Source organism: Felis catus, chromosome A3 (assembly GCF_018350175.1).
Source record: "Felis catus isolate Fca126 chromosome A3, F.catus_Fca126_mat1.0, whole genome shotgun sequence".
Taxonomy (NCBI): domain Eukaryota; kingdom Metazoa; phylum Chordata; class Mammalia; order Carnivora; family Felidae; genus Felis; species Felis catus.
In genome coordinates, this window is record NC_058370.1 from 123,900,074 (window position 1) to 123,922,101 (window position 22,028).

At 36.0% G+C, this 22,028-nt stretch overlaps 1 protein-coding gene across 9 annotated transcripts in view; it reads right to left on the bottom strand.

The window, feature by feature from the left end:
- The window catches only part of TDRD15 (tudor domain containing 15), a 701,518-nt gene that overhangs the window by 643,728 nt on the left and 35,762 nt on the right, over positions 1-22,028 (bottom strand). For 5 of the 9 annotated variants that reach the window (XM_045054881.1, XM_045054878.1, XM_045054877.1 and 2 more), the window contains one exon: positions 20,537-21,978. The exons of 1 other annotated variant lie outside the window; for it this stretch is intronic. The gene's annotated coding sequence lies outside the window, so the exon portion shown is untranslated. Of the gene's footprint in view, positions 1-20,536; positions 21,979-22,028 lie in introns of those variants that run through there. 3 more of the 9 variants (XM_045054879.1, XM_045054883.1, XM_045054882.1) reach the window with 1 other exon arrangement.

Below are 22,028 nucleotides of genomic sequence, written 5' to 3' on the forward strand. Positions count from 1 at the left end.
ACGGACATTAAAAATTTCTGTATACCAACTTTAAAACCTCACTTCAAACAAAGTTCAAAGGTAATCAAATGTAAACAAAGCTAAAGGGGAAGAAACTAGAAAAATAAATTTTTAATATGATAAAGTAAATATTCTTGCAACATAAAGAGTTCCTAGGTGCATCTGGGTGGCTCAGTTGGTTAAGCATTCAGTTCAGGTCATGATCTCATGGTGAGAGCAAGCCCCGCACTAGGCTCTGCACTGACAACATGGAGCCTGCTTGGTATTCTCTCTGCCCCTCCCCTGCTCATGCTCACTCTCTCCCAAAATGAATAAACTTTAAAACAAATTGTTTAAAAAGCTCCTAAAAAACAGAAGGCAAACATTCCAACAGAAAAATATAGAATTCAACTCAACAAATATATATTAAGCCCACTGTATTCACTTGCTGGGGCTGCCATGATAAAGTACAGCACACGAGGTGCATAAACAACAGAAATTTATTTTCTCACAATTCTGGAGGCTAGATGTTCAAAACCAAGGTTTTGGCAGGACTGATTTCTTCTGAGGCCTCTCTCATTGACTTGTTGATGGCTGTCTTCTCCCAATTTCTTCACATAGTCTTCCCTCTGTTTATGTCTGTGTTCAAATTTCCTCTTCTAAGGACACTAGATTAGAGCCCACCCTAATGACCTTGTTTTAATTTAATTACTAAAGAACCTCTATCCAAATACAGTCCCATTCTGATGTACTCAGAACTTCAGCACAGGAACAGAGGGAGGAAGAAGTGGGGAGAAGAAGGAGGGAAGACAGCCTGTAAGAAGTATCTACTATTTGCCATGCAACTTTCTAGGTACATCAATGTACAAAACAGACCACAATCCTTACCCTATGGAGCTGACTTCTACAGAGATGTCCATGAGAGATGGACAATAAGCAGTAAACGTAATGAGTTATATATTAGAAGGTGATAAGCACTATGGAAAAAAACTAAAAGCAGTATAGAGGATCAAGGGTGCAAGGCGAGGTGTTGCAATTTTAAAACAGGATAGTTAAGGTAGGACTCATTGAGTAGGTAACATTTTAACAAAAATAGGCAAAAGAAATGAATGGTAAATCAGACATACTTAGAAATTTTAATTTCTCAATAAACATAGGAAAAATGTTCAACTGCAATAAAGTATCATTTATCATTTAGTGAAGTCAGACAAAAACATGTTAAAAATAAACGAAAAATTGGCCATGGTGTGGGATAAAAGGTTAACAGGAATATAAATGGGTATAATCAAAAAAGAGTAAAAAAAATTAAAAGAAGAAAAAATATAAAAAAGTTCCCTACAGGGGCGCCTGGGTGGCGCAGTCGGTTGAGCGTCCGACTTCAACCAGGTCACGATCTCGCGGTCTGTGAGTTCGAGCCCCGCGTCAGGCTCTGGGCTGATGGCTCCGAGCCTGGAGCCTGTTTCCGATTCTGTGTCTCCCTCTCTCTCTGCCCCTCCCCCGTTCATGCTCTGTCTCTCTCTGTCCCAAAAATAAAATTAAAAAAAAAAAAGTTCCCTACATTATATCATAACCAAAGGTGAATTTCAGATAGATCAAAGATCTAAATATTAAGGCAAAAATAAAAATGTAAAGTGTGGAAATTATTATAGAAGGAAACATTAATAAACAGCTACATCAATTAATGATAAAGACTTTTTAAATAAAACTGAAAAAGCACAAATCGTACTACTGAGAAATGATGCAGAATTAGACCCTCTTCAACAAAGAACACCATCAACAGTATTAACTGACTGGGAGAAGAGAATTTTAACACTGAAAACCAATAATGGATTAATATCTAGAATATTTCGGAAATACTTATACACCAAGATCAGGAAGGGAATAAAAAAAGGAAAACTTATAGATGGCCAAAGAATAACAAACAATTATATGAAAAGCCAGAAAGGCTAACAAATGAAGATATGCTTAAACTCTCTAGTTACCAGAGAAATGCAAATTCTAATAATGAGCTACCAATCTATACAATTAAATTTACAAAAAATTCAAAGGAGGCAAACACCAAGTGTTTGGTTGACAACACTATTCAAAGGACAGACCTCGTGTACTGCTGGTAGTCATTACCCCAAAACAATCTAGCAGTATCTATTTACGCTACAACCCAACAATTCCACATCTGATGATGCATCGCAGATAAATCCTTGTTCCCAGAGTGCCATGAAGAAAGAAATACATGGTCATTCCCTGCGGTGCACTTTAGACAGAGAAATGAAGGTGAGTATCCACTAGCAGGAAAATGGAGTAACATGCAGATGTGTAAAAAAATATATTACCCAATAGTAAAAACTAGATGTTCTTCAATTAACTATGACAAATTAGATGACACACACAGCAACATGGATTGATCCCAAAGGTACTGTCATGAGTGAAAAAAGAATCTAAAGTACAGTATTATTTTTGTACTATGTTTGAAATATGCAATGTTTGTAATGTGTTTAAAAACACATACACCCAAAATGTCACTAGAAATATACAAAAATACATGCATTTGAGGACATATGTCAAACATATTAGGATGTGTACCTATCAGGAGAAAGGAATGGAAGTAGCAATAAAAAAAAATCAAGGGGGAAAAAAGCATGAAATCAAAGAGAAAGGCAAGGATCAATGAAATAAGCTATGAGTTGAGAAATAATATAAACTCTATTATTTTTGCCCAATGGCCACAAAAGAGGGAAAATGAAAACTATTCCCATACAAATTTCTGAAATTAATCGTAAGATTCAAATTTTTGGAAAGATGAATAAAATTTTATATTAAACCTGGAAGCATAACTAGGTGAAAATAAGCATAAAAATCTTCCATAAAAAGTGAGTTAAGATTTATACTGACAGTCATTAAAACAAAAAAGAAAACACATAAGTCTATAATACTTAACAGAAGGTAGTATGGTTGCAGAAACAGAGGAAAAAATTCAGAAGTGGACCAAAGACTGTTAAATTTCAAGGTGTGGAAGAGTAATCTTCCTTGTGTCAAAAACTGAACAATTTACCTATTCTCTTGGAGCCATACTCCTCCATTGCATCCACTGACTTGGAGAAACAGCCATGATACAGATGAGTTCCAGATCAATTTAAATGAATAGTTTGATTTATATTTATAACCATTTCAATAATGAAGAAGGAACCCCAGATTTCATCCAAACCCAGTGATTTTTAAGTGGTTGTCGTTAAAACAGTTCCATTTGGCTGGTTTGAATATTTATGCCTTTACAATTCCAGACAGCCTAAAGAAAGAGTGGCAGCCAGATGCTGAGACTATCCATTTTGGCTACTGAATACTTGATACTTGTCCAGTATGGAACCCTCCAGACTTCTTCCACCCCACTTCCCAGTACTCTAGACATCCTTTATTTACAGGTGGTTTGCAGCTAATTATATTGGTAGAGCTCCCACTACCCTGAAAAACAAAACAAAACAAAAACCCCTGCTGCTCTCAACTGGTTACATTAAATGAAGTTGAAGTGTCAGAAAATTCTTGGTATGATATACAGGAAAGAATCCAAAAACTTGGGAAAATAGTAATGCCAGAGTTCATTCATTATGAATGATCTACTCACCCACACTCCTACATCCCCCAAGAGAATCCAGAAGATACTCAGTTGAGGAATTTAGAAATGTATCGGTTGAGGAAAATACCAGTATCATTGAAAAGAGTCAGTATCTGTTCTCTGTTGAGCAAGGCTGCTGGTGATAATGCCCACAAGTAACACAGGTGCATTAATGTCAATAGGAATGATGAGATCTCGGGATGGTGTAAGGGTAGCAGCTTCATTTAACCACTCGAAGGAAAGAGAACATTGTTATTGTTACAGTGGCAGTCAGAAGTTTGAGTAGTAGTGACCTTTGGTATCAGATAATTAATGAGAGGACTAAGATGAATGAGTAGCCTGCTAAATTTATACATGATTTATAGAACTCAAAAACCTGAGTCTGGTGAGCATAACCGACATGAGCCACCAAAATAGAGCAATAGTCCTCCACAAAATACTTCTGAGTTACTCCACACACCCCAAGCCACTTAAATGTAGGGGTTACTACATTCCATACATTTCCCCAAGGGAACAGGAGGCACTAGGCATAGGGATATACCTAGATCTTCAGAGGACTGCTGCATGGTAGCTTTGAGTTAATGTTAAACCCTATGAATTCAGAAAGCCACTGTGGTCAACTAATCAAAGATGAATCAAAGTCAGACATAAGCCAGTCTTACAGATACATCAGCGTAACAATGGATTCATCCCATGATCATTTCCCCAGGTCCTTAATGTAGGCAGTTGAAACAGATATACTAGGAAATAGAAGAATCCTTGCACTAGCTCTTATGAAGTAAAAAACTCTTTTAGAGCGGGAAGGACAAAGTGGACACCTCAAGTACCATCTACCTAAGTAGTACATTTATAGAAACACCAGATAGCTCTGGAGAATTAGAGAGATAAGCACCACCACCAAATTCTTCCAAGTAGCTCAAGTAAGGATTTCTAACACATCCCCACTTACCCCCCACAACAGGCCTTAAAGAAGGAAAGTTTAATCAAGTGATTTTTCCAATTGAAGTTGCTGGTCCAGTTGTGGCTATTAAAGTAGTCAACCTAACTCCTATAACCTGGCATGCAGCTACTTTTCTGGCAAATTCTTTTTCTACCATCCAACAGACAGAGTAGTCAAGGCAGCTTGTGCTCACTTAACAGTGACAGCAGCAACTTTTCATGGTTTTGTTTCAGGGCAGGCCAACTCTCGGGTTCTGCAAAACAAAGTAATCTATAGGAACCTTGATTTTTCCCAGTTCCACAGAGTAAGGCTTTAGTGTATACTAACACACTGATGGATTCTAGAAAGCAGGAAGCATCAGATGAAATATTCATCTTGATAAGACACATGTGGCAAAGAACCTGAGAAAAATTCCATGAAAATATAGAGGTCTGAAACATCAGTGACAATCGTGGACTCCAGTGATCTGAGGCAGGTCAGGCTACTCCCTAACAAAGCAAAAGGCAAATATCCATACATTTCGTCTCCACTTCCAAAAAGCAAGTATACTGACTGCTTGGAGGGTTTCTTTGGATTCCAGAGGCAACAGGCATGGTACACTGCATTGCCACCTCCCTCTTAACCCACCCCTATGGCCTAGGGCTAAGTTCCCAGTGACCAGCTGACTGAGGAAGATCAGATTGATGCAGCATTATTACTCAAGTAGCCTTGCAGAGAACAATGGAGATGTAAAATGTTGTGAGGAATTTAAGATGTCCACATGCCTGATCAAAATCTTTGAAATAAGATATTTGAGGATTAGAAATGGAAAGTGTAGGAAAAGGCACATCAACAGAAGGAGCATATAGTATTTTTGACCAATCAGAAAAAGACAATAAAACTCACTCTGCAGAAAACTTCATATTTTGGGTTTACGTGAGTGGCAGTGGCAGGAGTGGCCATTTATCACTGATTATAAGGTTCTGTTCCTGATGCAAAACTAGCATCAGTAGGAAACATTCAACAACTTAATCTAGGGTTACATGGAAACAAGGGCAACAGTGGACATTTTCTCATCGGGCAAATCAGGCAATATGATTTTGGATAACTACTAGATATATAATACCCTTTTTAATTTATGCTTTTTAATTCAGCCAGTGTATCTGTGACTTTCAAATAAGAACACTATGATTCAGTTAGCATCCTAAAAGGACACAAATGGTTTCAAGGTCTTTGAGGAGACTTTTTAAAAAGGTTTTTCTAAAGGGTTAAGGAAATCAAAAAAGAATGGTGCAGTATCCTGGGACTAGCAACAAAAAGTGTGAAGGAACAAGGACACAGAGTGGATATTGAATCCTAGAGAGAGTAGCAGTATGACAGGACAATTCAGTTGAAGCTGTGGCCTTCAGTAGAGGGACACACCCAACTTACAGCAAGATAGCAGTCAGGGAAGACAGTAAATAAACACAGGAATCTTGCTGTCTTCCCACCTTCTAATCTCCTGCCAGTGCATCCCATTGGTCAAACCTAACCGAACACCAGAGGGCAAAACAGCCTATTGGTGCAGTCTATGAAGGTCATCCTTTGGAAAATAGAGCAGGTTGGAGAATAGTGGAGAATAAATTTGGAGGGAAAAGGTGAAAATATCTAGCACACTCTAACAGATCCTCTTATTAGTCATTCAGTTCATTTTCAGGTTTATATGGCAAAAGGTATTAGGGTTAAGATACCAAAATTTACAGCATTTTTTCATAATACTACAAAGATACAACACTGCCTAGGTAAGAGAAAGAAAATGGTCTTGAAGAGTAAGCAAGAGTATTTAGGGCTGAAGAGTACTTTGCGTGGTACTCTTTCACTCTTTCTCTAAGGAATGTCCTCCCAGTTAACAGCCCCTACATCTTCATAGTTTTGTGTGCAAAAATACAAGAATTTCAAAATCAAATTAGTTTTCTAAAGTCTGTAGGTTCTCCAGCAAAAGAAACAAACTTGATTTTTTTTATGTTTATTTATTTTTGAGAGACAGAAAGACAGAGACATAGTCTCTGGGCAGAGAGAGAGGGAGACACAAAATCTGAAGCAGGCTCCAGGGCTCTGAGTTGTCAGCACAGAAACCTACGTAGGGCTGGAACCCATGAGCGGCGAGATCATGACCTGAGACAAAAGTCAGATGCTTAACTGACTGAGCCACCCAGGTGCCCCGAAGAAAAAATAAACTTTAAACCATCTTTGTTTCTTCTTTACCTCTCACATCCAATCCATCAGCAAGACTTGGTGGCTCAACCTCCAAAATATATTCTACATATACTGTTTTCTGGTATTAAGCCTCATTACAGTAAACTATCATCACTGCTCAAATAATCTTTCGAAAGAGGAAAAAAGGTTAAAACACTCAATCTTCCAGCTATTCTATTCTACTCTGTTGGATTTTCCTAATAACAATCACCATTATCCAAAATCATACTGTTCATTGTTTACTTATTGTCTTCTTCTTCATAAGGTGATAAGCTCCACAAGTGCTAAAAGTTGGCCACTTTATATTCTCCAGAACCTCGGATACTGCTGGACGAACAGTAGGCACTTAATAAATTTTTGATAAATGAATAAATGAATCTTAAAGCACTCTTCAATATTGAGTTTACCAAGAAAGTCACCCTATACTTTAATTAATATGTATACTGTTGTTCTGTGTGTGTTTGTGTAGGTATTTTGGAGGAGACCATGCATTCTTTGTTTTCAGGAATCCTATGAGGTTATGAATGGACTTCACTGATGTCTAAGTTGCATGTAACTTTCAAAAGAGAAATACATTTTATTAACTATTATCCATAGTAGGATATAAAAGTGACGAACTATTTACATTTTAAGAGGTTAAAATGATAATATCCTCTTTGGTTTGTCATCTTGTCCAACAGGCTATATTAATTTTGAGCACTAAAAAGCAGGAATTAAAAACAATCAAATTAGTTATCTAAAGTCTTTTGTATGCCATGGCAGGAAAGAAATGATTCTACATGTTTCTACAGAAACAACACAGAGTCAATGACAAAGTCACTAGTTTACTAATTGTCCTTACATTGGTGAAGATCCTGAGAAATAAGACACAATTCCATGCTTCCGGTAACTCAAAAATCTATGTAAGATCTAAATCAATAAAGTTAAATACAAGGCAAGTGATAATATAACAGCACAAACAAAAACATGGGAGCACCAAAGAGGGCACTGTGTCACCTTTGTTCAGTTAAGGCAGGCTTTAAAAGCTAAACTTGAGTTGAGCCAGGGTCAAGTAATAAAGGACTCTACCATGCTGAAGAGTTGGGATTTTAGCTCGCACTGAATGCTGTCTTTGACAGACATGGGCAGGTCACCTTTGTTTTAGGCACATTAGATTGACAAGATTATAAAAGGCTAATGGGACACAAGAGAGAACAAAAATCAGTTACGAGGTGATTTCTTTCACTCCCTGCAAAGGGCAAACTAGAGCAGAGTTCATCAACCTCTGTGAGGTGACTGTGAAACACAAAGCAAAACTTTCCTCTAAAGTTCAGGTCAAATAGCACATAGGCCATGAAATGTTTTTCTTCTCTTAGCATTACCATAAAAAGGCTTCAAGTTTTTGGGGGCACCTGCGTGGCTCAGTTGGTTAAACATCCAACTTTGGCTCAGGTAATGATCTCAAGGTTCATGAGTTTAAGCCTCACATTGGATTCTCTGCTGTCAGTGCAGAGCCCACTTGGTATCTCCTCTCTCTCTCTCTCTCTCTCACTCTCAAAAATAAACATTTAAAAAAAGACTACGTTTTTTGGAGTGTCTTTGGGGGGCACTTCCAGAAGCCAGCTAAATGAAATCCAGTGAGAAAACCAGAAAAATTATTTTAAATTTCCCTTCTGGGGTATTTCTTCTTTCAGGTATGAGGAAACCACGTTTGCTAAGAAATACCAGGAAAACCTTTTCATTGCTCTAGGTATTTCAAATGTGTCATGTGTACTTTCCAAATTAAATGGCACTACATAAAAATGGTACCAAAAATTCAAAAAAAAAAAAAAGAAAGAAAGAAAGAAAGAAAAAGTGACAGAACCATCAACTCCTCCACTCCTTTAGGAAAGAACAAACAATCCAACCTGCCCAGTTAGACAACTCCTCAAAACATCTTGCTGCTCACAAATTTCTGGAAGCCTCCTCCATTTGTGACTTTCATAGCCTCTCCACACTGCTGTACCAGGAAAACACACTTTAGTTATACTGACTTTATCATGAGTTACTTTCCCTTTTAAACTTTTCCCTGACTGGCCGTTTTTCCCAGTAATATTAATCCCTTGACTCCTGAAGTTTTATCACTTGGCATTACTCACACATTTTGACTTTCTTCAAGAGCCTGTTCTTCCAACCTGACCACAGAACTAGCCAAGTACCCTGATCTTTGTATGGATCTTGAATGAGATTTAAATGAATCATAATCTAGGATTCCTTTTTCACTACAACTTGCTAGCCACACCAAACCTTCCTGAATACTGGGAAGAATATATCTAAAGAATAAAAATCATCAGAAACATAAAAAAGAGAAGGAAAAAAATTAAAGCATTTGGTTTAAGCGATTTTTATTTTTATGATTGTTTCTTGGATAGTCAGCTCATCATAAAAAGTTAGTACTGGGTCTCCACCTGGTGGCCAAAATTTCTATTTTTAAATTCTAAAGGACCTCATTATTTTTTGGTCTATCTTCTTGACAGTGAATTACAGACGATAAAAGACACGATTAATTATCCTAAAAAGAATGGACAAACTCATGTAGTTAATAATTCAGAAGATTATAAATTTGATAATATACAATTTAAAGGTAGACTTATAAAATAGAGCCCAACAACTCTTAAGAATTGAGCCAAATCTCACGCAAGAAAAACAAAAACATAAGTATGTTCTGAATTGAGCACAGAATTGAGAAATTCTATCACAGAAATTGCACTTAGTATTCAGCAAATATTTATGGGGCACATATGTCGACAATTCCCCCCAAGTATAGGGACTATAGTGAAGATTAGCAAATTTCTTCCCTTCAAAGAGCTTATGCTCTACTGTGGAGAGAGAAACATGAACAAGTATACACCATAAGATCAGTCTGCCATCAATGTTATGACATAGAATAGAGTAAGAGGATAGGGAGTTATGGAAGTGAGGATATGTTCTTTTATAGAGAAAGGTCAGGATTGGCTTCTATCAGGCAATATTGGAATAAGAGACTTGAATGAAATAAAAACTGTATACACTCCTAAGGAAAAGTATTTTAGGCCAAGGAATAGTATGCACAAAGGGTCTAAGGTAGAAACATGCTTCAAGATCATTAAGTGAACAGCGTGGCCGGAGAAGACTGAGTGATGACAAAGGTTGAAGAAGGAAAGATAGGAGAGGCAGCAATTCGCCAGATCTTGCAGTCTTAGAGGCCACTCAAAGATTTTGAATTTTATTCCAAATTCGGAAGAAAGCCACTGGAGATTTTGGACCTAATCATATTGGGTTTTAATAGGCTCACTCCACCAGCTTTGTAAGACAGAATTGGTATACAGGGGAGAGGGCAAAAGAGGCAACAGGGAGACCAGTTACAAGTCTGCTGCAATAGTCCCAGTCAGACACGCAGCAGCTCCAGCTCTGGCGGTAGCAGTGCACAGAGTACAAGAGGGATGCGTTTCAGAGGCAGAACAACAGGGAGGTTTGTGAAGGAGGAGAAGAAGAGCAATCAAGGATAACATCAAAGTTTTCTTCTCATGACAAGTAGGTGAACAGACGTCAATTACTAAGATGAAGAACACTGGGGAACATCAGCTTTGGGAAGAAAAATAAGAATTTTAGGCATGCTAAGTTTGAATTGACTATTAGGCATCCAGTTGAAAATTTCAAATATGTGGTAGGATATATGGGTCTACAATGCAAGGGAAATATAAAAATGGAGATACAAACCCCAAGCAAGTGTTTTGTAACTTGTGTTGTTAATCAACGGGAAACCACGAATGGCTCACTCAGTATAATCTACCAGAATGAGTTGAACACATGTCAAATTGATGGCAAAATAATTCAGGACATGTGGGTAAATTTTACTATTGATTAGTTTCAAAGCACCTCATACGTGTTGACCATTATATAATGTCAGGCAATATAATGTGGAAAGAAAAGTTTCAGTCACTACACAGAAGCTTTCAGTTCTGGTAAGCTGACAAGATAAATAAAAATTAAAAAAAAAACATGAAACAAGCAATAAGAATGAGAAAGATAGCAGGGAAAGAAAATCCACGACAATAAGCATGAATCACATGAAGTGACAAAGGCCAGAAGGACAATGGTAGTTACATGACCAGAAGGCTAATTAGAAAACAAAACTTGTCACTTTTTTAAAAAGCTAATTACATCTAAGAATTCCATTTCACATTTAGGAAAAGTATTTCAAATAGTAAGTCACATGAACATCCCAATTCTGTAATATAGTCAAGTAAAAACATCCCAGATAAGTGAATTTTTAAGTCATATGAGATTCATATTTCTGGACTTGACTACATTTGTTGTTCTGGCTAGCTGCTTTCATACTCATAATGTAAACTTCTATGTACAGATAATATTACCAGTAAATTCATGATAAAAAGGTTATACTCCAAACACTGAAAATCTCAGCACACTGTGCAGATTTCTCCTTTGGAGATAAAGTAGATCAAGTTTTCTGACAAAGAATGACCAACATTGTGGCTAGTAAAATTCCTGCTGCCTGGTATACATTTAAGTCAACACATATTTTTGCTCGACATATTTGTTGAATGTTCACTATATACTGAGCCCTATATTAAGTATTAAAATTTGAGATGATACTTTTTAAGTATTAGAGATTGATATGATAGTCTCTATCCTTAATAAACATAATTAGGTATACTAATAAATTATATTGCATTCTTAGCTCTATCTAGAGTGGGGTAGGGTAGGACCTCAATTAATAAATGTTTGCTGAATGAACAGTTAATTGAGTCTCTTTCTTTGGTTTAGGGTGATATTCAGAATGTAAAGGAGGAGCCATTTTTATAATCAGGTAGATAATATCCAGCATGGAATTAGGGAACCTTCCCATAATGAGTTTAGTCTGGAGAACAAAGATATAGCAAGCAGATGGTCCTTTTTTTTTTTTTTTCCTTGCATTTCTGATCCAAGCAGTCCAGAGATATTTACAGGAAAGCTTACTGGTGCAAAGTCTCCAAATAAAACTTTTCTTGTTTCTTTTGTGCCTGCCCCAAAGGTCCAACTTAGTTCAGATTCCCAACAAAAATCTCTTAAGTGGGATATAATGAACAAATTGCAAACATTTTTGATGACTTTGAGCTATCCCTGAAAATATCCATCACTACACTCTATAAAAAAGAGGAAACCCAGAGCACGTTTATAGTAAGCAAAAATCAGGAGGTCAACAACAGGGGCTACCATAGATACAGAGAAAAGGATCCCTTTTTCATTCTGAGAGTGTAAACTGATGCAACCATTGGGAAAGCAATCTGATAATGTTTTCTGAAACTAAGTATGCCCACACTCCTACAACCCCATTCATGGTCAAATACACTATAGAATGTTAACTTTAAATTAGGACTAAAATAGAACTGTATGATGAAAATACCAAAGCATAAACAGAAAGTAAAATACATGTTACATAAAATAAATCCTTTTTTTAATTTTTTTTAATGTTTTTATTTATTTTTGAGACAGAGAGAGACAGAGCATGAACGGGGGAGGAGCAGAGAGAGAGGGAGACACAGAATCGGAGGCAGGCTCCAGGCTCCGGGCCATCAGCCCAGAGCCCGACGCGGGGCTCGAACTCACAGACCATGAGATCCTGACCTGAGCTGAAGTCAGATGCTCAACCGACTGAGCCACCCAGGAGCCCCAAAATGAATCCTCTTTGTACAATGTAGTTCACTACCAAGCAGAAGATATTTACAGTGTCCCAAAATGACAAAGAAGTAATATCCATGCCTGCACTAATCCAGTACAGGAGGCACTATTTGCATGTGGCTATTTAAATTTAAACTAATTAAAATTTAGAAGTCAACTCCACAATCCAGTAGTTACTATGGCTCAATAGCTTACATGTAGCTAGTGATCCTTGTAGTGGAAATACCAGAATAACATTTCCAACATCACAGAAAGTTCTATTGGATATTTCTGATCCAGAGTATACAAGAAACTCCTGCAAATCAGTAGGGGGTAGGGGGGAAACCCAATAGTAAACTAGGAAAAGGACATGTACAGGTTAACAAGAATTTTTTTTAATGCTCAAAAGTAGTAATAACACAACTAAAACCTAAAATACTGTATATCATTATTATACCATTAATACTAAAAAAAAAATCAAAGTTGGGCAATGTCAAGTATTGATGAGAATGTGAAGGTACAGGAACAATCATGTAGAAGCGTACACTAGGGAAGCCATTCTGGAAAGCAATCTAACACTTCTCAAATATATGTATTCCTTCTCAGAAATCCTATTCATGACATATATTAAAAATTATCACCAAGATCCATCACTGGAACATGTAGGATTCATTAAAGAACTGTGGAAAAGGAAGAGGAAAAAGGACATATGAGGGAAGGGAGGCAGAGGGATAGAGATAGAGACAGGAAGAGAGATGGATACAGGTATCCATCATCCAAAATGATGACATTTGTCATCAGTGACAAAACTGAATGGCTTGGTTTTAACATCTGAAGAAAGAATTGATGATCAAAAGTCACTGCTAGAAATTACCCAGAACACACAAAGAAGTTAAAACCATAGAAGGTGGTTTTTAAAAGAAAAAGGGTCTAGAATGAGAATATCTAATTTGTATCTAAATGAATTTCCTAAAGGAAGAGAGAATGGAGAAGAAATACTGGAAGAGAATATGGTGAGAATTTTTCAGACTTACAAATGACACCAATTTACAGATTCAAGAACACCAATGAATCTAGAAAATAACTGCAATGCAAATTAAGAAGTATTAGTATCCAAGGGTCACTGGGGTGGCTCAGTCAGTTAAGCATCTGACTCTTGATTCTGGCTCAGGTCTTGATCTCACGGGTTCATGAGACTGAGCCCCGCACTGGCCTGCACACTGACAGCAAGGAACCTTCCTGGGATTCTCTCTCTCTCTCTCTCTTTCTCTGCCCCTCCTCCCCTCGCACTCTCTCAAAATAAATGAGTAAGCTTTAAAAAAAATGTATTAGTATCTAAAATCAATACAGAAAAGACAACAACCCAACTAGAAGGTGGGGGGGCAGTGGGGGGAATAAAGGAACAGGGATTTTATTAAGGCAGTAGCATAAATGGGCAATAAGCCAAAGGTGTAACTAATTTATTATCTAAGAAATGCCCACTAAAACAACAGTGGGAACACAGCCATGGTGAGAAGATGGAGAGTTGGGCCTTTGTGGCCACCATATCAGAAGAACTGGGGTGGTGAACATGACCTGCTGGTCAAGTGATTGGTTACTTAAAATGGGACTGAACAGTTAAGTAAATATACTGAGAATTAGTGGAGGCTGGTATCTCATTACAATTATGAAAAAGGGGAAGGTATAATTAGAGTTCAGTAAATACTTGTGACTTTCAATATTTAGAGAAGATATATGTAGAAGTAGATATGAATGTATATGTAGACATATACATGTTAATACAAATATAACTACCAACTGAAAGGGGTAGAAACAAGACAGACAGTATAAATCAACACACAAAAGTCCAGATCTCAGTTTATAATTATTATTCACTAAAAGATAGCAGGAATCCTTGAAATGGCTGATTCTAAGGTTAAGGTACTCTATGGTAAGGAAGGGTTCAAAGTATTATGGGTACATATTAAAATAGAGCAATCAGTTCAAAGGCGTTCACACTGGCCATTCCTGTGACAATTTAGGGATCAAAATGCATAATGATAATAATGGATTATAACTTTTAAAATAAAATAGAAATCCATGACTCATTACTGATATGAGTACAGGAATGAATAAGTTAATAATCTGTGTATCTAGAAGGAATGATGGAATTAGAAAATCATTTGGCAACCATTATAGTCATATTTGATTAAACAAGAATTAAGGATTCCAAAACTAGTAGGTGAATGATGAATAAGAGGCTATTTATACAACCTTATAAAATAATTACAACTACTCATTAATCAAACATAAAAATTACAGATAAATCTGGGAGACACTACCCTAGGAAAATGATATTAGGAAAATGATATAAGTTGACATCATCGGTAAGGGGACAAACTAATATTGTGTGCTTCCTCATAGAAGTACAGAAGAACAGAGCATAATTCCTATGGAATTCATGCCATGCCAAAATGCATACCAGAAACCTAATCACAAGAAAACATCAAACCCAAATTCAGAGTCATTCTACAAAAACTGGCCTGTGTTCTTCAAAATTCTCTAAGTCATGAATGTCAAGAAAATTGAGAAAGCGCTCCAGAATGCAGAAGACTAAGAAACATGACTACCAAGGGCGACACATGACTTAGATTTAATCCAAGATCAAAAAAAGAGCAATTATAAAGAACACCATTAGAATAATTGGCAAATTGTGAATGTAGGTCTATGGATTGGATTGTAGGGATTACATGTCCATTTCCTGATTTTATGCAGTGTCCTTGTTTACAGGAAATATACACTGAAGCATTAAAATTAACCATTTGAGAATAGGTTGCATATCTAAGTATATTTATATACACCCATATGCTATATACATACACACAAATCCATATATGTATGTACACATATACATACATACATATACAAACTCAGAAATACAGGGCAAGTATGGTAAATTGAGAAATCTGGGTGAAGATTTAAAAGGAAAAATTTGTAGAAGTATTTAATTTTAAAATTTCAAAATAAATTATGAGATTCATTTTACATCCAAATTAGTAAACATTAAATACCTATCAATATTAAGTGTTGGTCAACATATTAAGAAATACCAATTTTCATAAACTGCTAGTATAATTTTAAAAATCTGTAAAATAGTCTGGCAGTAACTAATAAAATTGAACATTGCCACACAGTATGGCTTGGCAGCCAGTCCTAGGAATAAACTCTAAGACACTCTTGCATATGTGCAGAGACGTATAGAAAAATGTCTTATGGCATCATTTGTAGAACACCAAAACTAGAAAAAATACCAATGTCCAAACAGAAAATTGTGGTATATCCATATAGTAGGGTATCATACAGCAATTAAAATGAATGAGCTCTTCGGCAAATGGTGCTGGGAGAACTGGACAGCAACATGCAGAAGAATGAAACTGGACCACTTTCTTACAACATAAACAAAAATGAACTCAAAATGGATGAAAGACCTAAATGTGAGACAGGAAAGTATCAAAACCCTAGAGGAGAAAACAGGCAACAACCTCTTTGACTTCAGCCACAGCAACTTCTTACTCAACCTGTCTCCAAAGGCAAGGGAAGTAAAGGCAAAAATGAACTATTGGGACCCCTCAAGATAAAGAGCTTCTGAACAGCAAAGGAAACAATCAACAAAATTAACAGGTGACTGATGGAATGAGGAAAGATATTTGAAAATAACATATTAAAGAGTTAGTATCCAAAATCTATAAAGAACTTATTAAACTCAACACCCAAAAACAAATAATCCAGTGAAGAAATGGACAGAAGACATGAATAGACACTTTTCCAAAGACATCCAGATGGCTAACAGACACATGAAAAGATTCTCAACACCACTCCTCATCAGGGAAATACAAATTAAAACCACAATGAGACACCACCTCACACCTGTCAGAATGGCTAAAATTAACAACTCAGGAAACAACAGATGTTGGCGAAGATGTGGAGAAAAAGGATCTCTTTTGCACTGCTGGTGGGAATGCAAACTGGTATAGCCACTCTAGAAAACAGTATGGAGGTTCCTCAAAAAATTAAAAATAGAACTACCCTACAACTCAGCAATTGCACGACTAAGTATTAATCCAAGGGATACAGGTGTGCTATTTCGAAGGGGCACATGCACCCCCATGTTTCTAGCAGCACTATCGACAACAGCCAAAGTATAGAAAGAGTCCAAATGTCCATCGATGAATGAATGGATAAAGAAGATGTGGTATACATGTATGTGTGTATATAAGCATATATGTGTGTGTATATATATATATATATATATGTATGTGTGTATATATGTATACACACACATATATGTACAATGGAGTATTAGCAATCAAGAATGAAATCTTGCCATTTTCAACTATATGGATGGAACTAGAGGGTATTATGCTAGGCGAAATTAGACAGAAAAAATAAGTATCATATGACTTCACTCATGAGGAGTTTAAGATACAAAACAGATGAACATAAGGGAACAGAAGCAAAAATAATATAAAAACGAGGAGGGGGACAAAACATAAGAGACTCTTAAATACAGAAAACAAACAGGGTTGCTGAAGGGGTTGTGCGTGGGGGGATGGGCTATGAGTAAGGGGAATTAGGGAGGACACTTGTTGGAAAGAGCACTGAGTGTTATACACAGGAGATGAATCACTGGAATCTACTCCTGAAATCATTATTGCACTATATGCTAACTAACTCGGTTGTAAATAAATAAATAACTTTTAAAGATAAATAAATAAATAAACAAGTGCTTAAGAACAAAACAATGGGATTATGTCAAAGGAACACAAGAGGCAAGTGAAAGAGGGTTCAACAGCCAAAGCCAGAACAATTAGAATAATAAAGTACACAGCACTGGAATATAACCTACAGTATGAAGTAAATATCCATGAGTCCACACTTACAAAAAGGAATGATGAAATATTTAAAATGGGGGAGAAAAGACAAATATCTTCTACAGAAAAAAACCTTAAAAATTATAACACTTAATATATGAAATACACCTAGAAATGTCTATTTAAAGATGTACAAGATTCTTATGAAAATTATAAAATATTTTTAGAAGATTTTAAAGAAGCTAAGTTTAAGAACATACCATATTCACAGACTTGAAAATTAAATATTATGAAGCTGTAATTCTTCTCTAAATGATCTAGAGATTGAATGAAATTTCAATAAAAATCACAACAGTGTACTTTTATAGAAAATTAAAAAGCTAGGGGCGTCTGGGTGGCTCAGTCGGGTGAGCATCCCACTTCGGCTCGGGTCATGATCTCCAGGTTCCTGGGTTTGGGCCCCACATGGGGTTTTGTGCTGACAGCTCAGAGCCTGGAGCCTGCTTCAGGTTCTGTGTCTCCCTCTCTGCCCTACCCCTGTTCATGCTCTGTCTCTGCCTCTCAAAAATGAATAAATGTTAAAAAAAAATTATTTTAAAAAAGAAAAGATTAAAAAGCTATCATTAAAATGTTTATGGAAATGCACAAGCCAACAAAGGCTAAGGCAATCTTTAAAAAGCTAGTGAATACAGGCAGCTTTCAAGATTTAGTGTAAGGTTACAGTAATTAAATACAGTAGGGTCCTTAACTTTATGGTATTGTCAATGAAAGAAACACCAAGTCCAGAAACACATCCAGGATAGTAAACACTTGATTTATGTTCAAGAGGATTTATCAGTTCAACAGAGCATGTAGAGCCTTTTTCAATAAATGCTATGAAGTCAAATGAATTTCTATATGTAAAAAGTGAATATTGACCACTTTCCCATAACTAACATCAAAAATTTTAAGTGAATTGTAAATTGAACTCAATAAAATTCTTCTAGGAAACTTTTTCATTAATTTGGGATATTTTAAGATTTCTTCAACAGGACACAAAAAAGCACTAAATATAAAGGAAAATAAATGTAGAATTAAGAGCTTGCAATAATCATAAAATATGTACAACCATAAGAAGTTAAAAAAGAAAAGGATGACCAAAAGTGGAAGACAAAGGGCATGATTCAAAATATATAAAGAATTCCTGCAAATCAATAAGAAAATGTCTGCCTAATAAGAAAGTGGCCCAGAAAGAACAATGAACAATTCTTAATTTAGTGACCACTGAGCATATGAAAAGTTGTTCTACTTTATCAGAAATGGAAACCAAAACTACAGTCAGATACCTGTAACCACCCATAAAGACAATGCTAAGTGTTGGTGAAGATGTGAAATGGAATTCTTACTCACTAGTGGAAGAATAAACTGGTACAATGACTTTGGAAAACTTCTGGGACAATAATTACTGACCTACTGAAGCTAGAAATCTACATGTTCTATGAGCCATCAGTTTCTCTCTGAAATATATATCCAACTGAAATATATGCACAAAAGCATCAAGAGTAATGTTCAAGAATGTTCATAGCCATATTCCATGTAGCCATTCACTGAAACAGAAATCCAAATATCCATCAACAGTGGAATAATTACATATTCATACAATGGAATACCACACAGCAAGGAGAACTGCTGCACACCATAATGTAGGTAACACTCACCAATGAAATTTTAAGAAGATATTGAATATAAAAAATACATATTGTATTAATTTATATTAAGGTCAATGAGCAAAAAAACTGAACTGTAATGTTTAGGGATCCAGTTTAGGAGGCAAAAATAGGAAGAAAACCAGGAAGGCAATGATCATAGATATCATGACAAGGATATCGAGGATAACGCAGTTTTAATAATTACAAAGAGACAAGAGGGGCACTTGAGTAACTTGTTTAAGCATCTGACTCCTGGTTTGGGCTCAGGTCATGATGTCCTAGTTTGTGGGATTGAGTCCCGCTTTGGGCTCTGCAATGACAGCACAGAGCCTGCTTGAGACTGTCTCTCTGTCCAGCTCTCTCTGCCCCTCCCCCACAAGAGCCAACACATGCATGTGTGCTCTCTCTCAAAATAAATAAACTTTAAAAAAAAATACAAATTATTCTCAGTGACTGGCTGCTGATTACATGGGTCTGTTTACCTTGGGATAATCCTTTAATACTGTACTTTGCTGTGTATATGTTATCTTTCAATTTTGAAAAGTTTAATAACTCCAGATGGATTAAGATTTAAACTTAAAACTCAGACAATAAAAACTTTGCAAAGTGAAAAAAAGGCAGGGAAGGAACTTGGAATATACGATCCATGTGTGAGAGAGATTTTAATTACATGCCTAGGAAATTCAGTGCCTAAAACAGATACACCTGTTTAATTGTATGAAGTGTTAAAACTTTGTTGGCTTGTGTACAAAATATTTGTAAACTGAGGTGATAAACAAGGGGTTAACATCTTACAATATACAAAGTGCAAGCATTAAAGTCAGAAAACTCAGAAAAATTCAGGATCAACACACATGTAAAGTTGTTCAAATTCTCTAGTAATCAGGAAATTAAAATAATCATTTAACCTTCTAATACAGGCAGAAATGTTTAAAATGGTGTAAAATGTATTAATGATAATGTAGGGAAAAAGGTATTCTCATACACAGTTTTTAAAAGCAATATAGTAACATCTATTCAAACACGTATTCGATTAAAAATACGTTATTTCACCTAGCAATCTCACTACTAAAAAGCTATCTCAGAGAAACAAAGTTACCCCTATATAATGATATACATCCACAGATATGTATCACAGTCATATTCAAGGTGGCAAAAAAAATGTCTATCAAAAGAGAAGTTGCTGAAACAAAATTAAAATACATCTGTACTTTTTAAAATCACGCACCCATTTAACAGAACTGCATTACTTAGGTTTTTGATGTGCTAAGAAAAGTAACATGCAGAAAATTACATGTGATCTTTTTTCTAAAACATAACAAAAGCATGTACATTGTGTTTGTTTACATAATTATATTCTTTCATTCACTGAATTATATGCACATGAAGAAAACCTAGACTTATGACCTACCTTGGGGCAGGAGTCAGAAATTCTATGGATGGAAAAATAAGGGGAACCCAAGCAAATGAAAATAAAGTGCAGGAAAAAAAAAACATACCTAAGAATGAATAACATGGTCATATTTATTCATTTATATTAAATTTATATATATATATATATATATATACACACACACACACATATATATATGAGGCCTCTGTAGAATACAATGTTTCTTCAAAAAAATCTATCGTCTCTTTAGGCAGCTGAAATATATTTTTCCTTTAAAAAAAAAAAGTCTTAAGTATTGAGAAAATAATCCTAAAAGAGGAGTAGAAATAAAGCTAAAAGGAATTTAAACCACAGAAATGAATGCCACTAGATGGCAGTAAAACCCTCAAATTATACAAACATTTTCTTATCTGCTAGAAAAACTTGCTTTTATCTTCATCTCATAAAAGTATTCAAGTTATGTATATATAGATCACGAATAAAGTCCCTTAAAATATAGACTTTAACCCTTATTAATAAAAGAGGTTAACATTAATATATAATTACCTATATCCTAGGTCATCTATAAGTCATTTTCATTTTTTAAAACTCATGAATAATGCCCTCGAAAAAGTTGACAAAATATTTAATATGTATTCATCTCAAATCTGTGTGTAAAATATTGAGGCAAACTGAAGGAATCATATTTATGGAGTTTTAAATCAAGTAGGACACAATGCAAACTAAATGGAACGTTTACAAATAAACTAGTACAGTGGCACATCTACTCTCTGGAATTCAGATAGCCAAAGGACTTAGCATCCCAAAACCAAATACATGAATAAGCAAGCCATTAGGCAGATAAAATGTGTCAGACTTTTTCACTGAAATTCACTTTACTCATTACCAGGCCTCTTTACTCTTACTATACACCAAGAGCGCTGATGATTCTTTATAACATGGTTTATAAGTTATCCAGTTGTTCCAGTTACTACCTCAAGGCTTAGTGTATAAAACACAACTATTCTATTAAGTTTATGGGTCCTGAAGCTTAGGAATTTGGATATGAACATGATGGAGCTGGCTTGTCTCTGTACAATACCCATGGCTTCAGCAAGGAAAACTCAAATGGCTGGGGTCTGGAACTGTTGACAGGAGTCCCAACACATTGCCTCCCCACATGGCTTGGGTTTCCTCACAACCTGGATGTGATATTTGGATTTCTTGCATGATGGTCCAAGACACCAGGTACAAGTGTTCCAGAAAATAAGGTGAAAGCTACGTTACTGTTTGTGAACTACCTTTTTAAGATCACACAGCATCACTTCTACTCTATGCTTTGGTCACAGCACTCATAAGCCTGCACAGATCCAAGGGAAGGATAATTATATTCCACTTCTTGATGGGAACAGCTAACTCATAGTAGATGAAAGCTTCGAAAATATTACCGAGACAATCTTTGGATAATAAAGTGTGACGCAGTTTGCCCTCTGGCCCCAGTTCATATCATTCCCATATGTAGAATACACTACACCCTCCCCCAAGACCTCCAAAGTCTCAATCCATTATGGCATCAGAACAGTCTCAGACCTCATCATCTAAATCAGGTCCAAGTGTAGATTAGGCTCCCAGAAGTAGTTCCCCAAGGACAATCCTCTTGATCTGAAGACCTATGAAACAAAGTGGCATGTTAGCCCACACACATCCAACATACCACTGT